Raw genomic sequence first — 4,237 nt, forward strand, 5'->3', positions numbered from 1 at the left:
TGAATTTCAGTCTTGCAGAGGGGATTGTCCTGAAGGGACTTGATTGCTTGCCTTGATGGCTCTCAGGTGAACACTTTGCTTGTCCTTGTAGTAGCCAATCAGACTGCCATTTCGGTTTCTGATTTTGATTTTTCCTGCAGAGCTTTCTTTCAAGAAACATCTTCTGTTCCTCTAACTGTTCCAGGCTGGTCTGCTTCTCCTTTTAAGTGAAAATGACCTACCTCAGAAGGTTCTGGATAGATATCAGGATTCCACCTAGGGTCCTATACACCACTAAGGCTCCTCAAGAAGCCTATTTCACTGGACAAGTTCTAGAATCCCTTTTAGGTATACCAGTGAGTAATAGGCTGAAGACAGGCTTATAAGCTTTCAGTAATCAAGTTTCCTGATATTCCTTTTTATTGCACTCAAGCATCTATTTTACAATAGTAGGCAAAGAAAATCCATATTCATAAGACAGTTAAGTATCTTATCATTATTTCCCCTCGTTTGTCCATTCAGACTATGCCTCAGTTCCTATATCACAGAGCCCTGCTGTTCCAAAGTTGAACAATCACTGTTTACCTTTGTCCAAATTAGCCCATGCAAACCTAAGTGTTCTCCTATCTTGTTTTTCCATCCCCATCCGCATCTGCCTCCCCCTTCTTGTGTGCTGCCCTCCTCAACACCCAAACTATGATCTGTCTATCCCCTATCGTGTGCCCTACAATCCCCTCCATCCTAAACCTGGTAACCAACAAATATATATATATTCCCATTGAGTATGGGTATCTTTTCTAAGCTTTTACAATAATGGTCTTATGCAGTATTTGCCTTTTTGTGATTAACTAATTTCACTCAGCAAAATGTCCTCAAGTTTCATCCATGTCATGTGGTGGCTCACAGCTTCCTTGTTATTCTTCAAGGCAACTTAATTTTCCATTGTGTGTTATGTACCAAAGTTTTTTTTTCCATTGTTCCATTGATAGGCACGTAGGCTGTCTCCATCTTTTTGCTACTGTGAATAGAGCTTTGGTAAACATTAGTATGCATATATCTACCCATGTACTGGCTTGCATTTCCTATGGATATACATCAAATAGAGGAATCACTGGATCATAAAGTATTTGTATTTCCAACTTTCTGATTAAGATGTTTTCCAGAGTGATTGGATCATTTTGCATTTCTACCAACAATGTAGGAGGGGCCCAGTTTCTTCACATCCTCACCAGCATTAATTGTCCTCTGCTTTTTTAATTTTTTAAGGAATAAAAAGCTTTATTTTAAAAATTCAAATAGAAATCAAAAGAAAACTCCTGTCCATTTACTAAGCACCCACAGAGTGCCTGACTCATACAAAACATAGATTTAGTTCATGCTCTTTTAGAGCAAGATTGACCATTCTCTATTGCACTCATTTTTGCATGATGGTGACAAAGTAACTCCACTGTCAGAAAATGACCAGTTCTTCAGGACTTGCTTAATAAACAAGTAAAAGTAAATCATGCAGGCTAATGCAGTCAAACGGTGAGGTCTGTCTGTCCACTGTCAAACTTAATGTCCTTTCCCTCTAAAACCACCACCTCCTCTTCCTCCTTGGAAGCTTCCAGCTTCTCCTCTTCCACCTCTAAATCTACCACCTCTATCTCCACCTCTGCCACCTCCTCCTCCTCCGCCTCCTTTTCCTCCTCCTCCTCCTCCACCTCCCCTGCCACCACCTCTGGGCAGTCCTTTCTCACCTGGAGGTCGAGGTAAAAACCTCTGCAGTGGAAGCAGCTTATATGGGTCTGTATAAAACTTCTAAAGTTTTTTAAAGGAAGAAGCCTTCATGTTTTCTGAGAATTTAACTGAAAAGTAAAAATTGCTAAGTTGTCCAAGCATTTCATCCACTTTTCCAATTTGTTCTTTGTTTTCTAAATACACAGGAGCATTGAAGTAAGGCACCTTGTTTTCATCTGTGACATATTTACAAAGATGTCATCTTCACATGGATGCATGAACTCTCCAAACACACAGGTTCTGGAGGTCCTTGGTCTTGGAATTTGTTAAAACCTCCATGGCCACCCCCTCTGCTTTTTTGAACTTCGCTGTTATTCCTGGAGTGAGATTATATCTCATTGTTGTTTTGATTTGCATCTCTCTAATGACTAATAATGGTGAACATTTCTTCATATGTTTGTTGGCTGCCCAAATCTCTTCCTTGGTGAAATTTCTGTTTGTGTCCTGTGCCCATTTTTTAATTGGGTTATTTGTCTTTTTCTTGTAGAGGTGTTGTAGTTTCCTATAGATTATAGAGATTAGTCCTTTTTCTGATATTTCATTACAAAAGATTTTTTCCCAGTCTGTGGGCTCCCTTTTAACTCTTTTAGTGAAATCTTTTGATACACACAAGTTTCTAATTTTTAGTGAAACACAATTATCGAATTTGTCTTCATTTGTGCGATTCTTGCAATATTTGATAGTCTATTCATGCCCTGTATCAGAGCCCTTAAATTTACCCTATTTTTTTCATTGATGACCATTATATTTCTTGGATTTACATTTAGGTCTTCAATCCATATTGAGTTGGTTTTTATAAATGGTGTGAGGTAAAGGTCTTGTTTCAATATTTTAGATATTGATTTCCAGTTTTGCCAGCACCATGTGTTGAAGAGACCATCTCCTCCCATTTAATGCATTTTGGCCCTTTGTGAAAAATCAGTTGGCTGTATGGGGAAGGTTTTACTTGTGGATTCTCAATTCGGTCCCATTGATCTATGTGTCTTTCATGGTACCAGTACAAGGATGCTTTTACCATTGTAGCAATGTAGTAAATTTTGAAATCAGGGAGTGAGAGACTTCCAACTTTGTTCTTCTTCTTAAGCAGTGCTTTACTGATTCTTGGTCTCTTTCTGTCCACATAAAGTTTATAATCATTTTTTTCCATCTCTTAAAAGAATGTCGTTGGAATCTGGATTGGGATTGCATTATATGTGTAGATTGCTTTGAGTAGCATTGATATATTCAAAATTTTAAGTCTTCCAATGCAGAAACATGGTATATTATTCCATTTTGTAAATCTCTTGGTTTCTTGTAGTAGTGTTTTGTAGTTTTTTTAATTTTTTTGCATAGGTCTTTTGTTTCTCTGATTATATTTATTCCTAAATATTTTATCCTTTGGGTGGCTATTGTAAAAGGTATTGCTATCCTAATTTTCTTTTCAGTGCTGTCATTGATAGGATAGAGGAACCCAACTGACTTTTGTATGCTGATCTTGTACACTGCCACTTTGCTGAATATTTCAATTAGTTTCAGTAGTTTTTTTGTTGCGTCTTTTGGTTTTTCTATGTATAGGATGACATCCTCTGCAAATAGAGTTTTACATCTTGTTTTGACAATTTTGATGCATTTAATTTCCTTTTCTTGGGTTATAGCTCTGGAAAAGTTTTCCAACACAGTATTGAATAGGAATGGTGATAAAGGTCAACTTTTTCTGATTCCTATTCACAAAAGGAAAGCCCTTAGATTTTTTTTCGTTTGAAAGTGTTTTTGGTTTTGTATATATCCTCTAAATTATGCTGAGACAACTCCTTTCAATAGCTACTTTGTTGAGTGTTTTTATTAGGAATAGATTTTAGATTTTGTTAAATGCCTTTTCTGAATTGATCGATATGACCACGTGTTTCATTTTTTCCTTTTGAAAATTTATATGGTGATTATATTGATTGTTTTTATGATATTGAACCATCCTTGTATGTCTGATATGAATCTCACTTGGTCATGTGGATTTTTTTTTTCTTTTTTTTGATATGTTGCTGAATTCTGAGTAACTAGGATTGCTCAGAATTCTGAGCAACTAGGATTTTGTTGAGAACTTTTGCATCAATGTCCATAAGAGATATTGGTCTATAATTTTCTTTCTTAGTAATAGTCTTCCCTGAATTTGGTATGAGGGTTATGCTTGCTTCATAAAATGTATTAGGGAGATTTCTATCCTTTTCTATATTCTGGAATAATTTGAATAGAACTGGTGAAAGCTCTTCAGTGAATGTTTGGTAAAACTCAACAGTGAAGCTACCTGGACCTGTACTTGTTTTGGTTGAGAGTTCTTTGATGACTATATCAATTTCTTCTGTTGTTTTAAGTCTGTTCAACATTTCTATTTCACTTTGTGTAAGTTTAGGTAGGTCACATTTTCCCAAAATGTATCCATCTATTCTAGACTTTCAAATTTCTTGAAGGAGCTCTGGTAGCATAGTGGTTACGAATTGGGCTGCGA

At 36.5% G+C, this 4,237-nt stretch overlaps 1 pseudogene; it reads right to left on the reverse strand.

The window, feature by feature from the left end:
* Nucleotides 1-1,533: 1,533 nt before the first annotated feature.
* Nucleotides 1,534-4,237, reverse strand: part of LOC102826552 — an 18,872-nt pseudogene continuing 16,168 nt past the window's right edge.

Source organism: Chrysochloris asiatica, unplaced genomic scaffold (assembly GCF_000296735.1).
Source record: "Chrysochloris asiatica unplaced genomic scaffold, ChrAsi1.0 scaffold00143, whole genome shotgun sequence".
NCBI classification, from domain to species: domain Eukaryota; kingdom Metazoa; phylum Chordata; class Mammalia; order Afrosoricida; family Chrysochloridae; genus Chrysochloris; species Chrysochloris asiatica.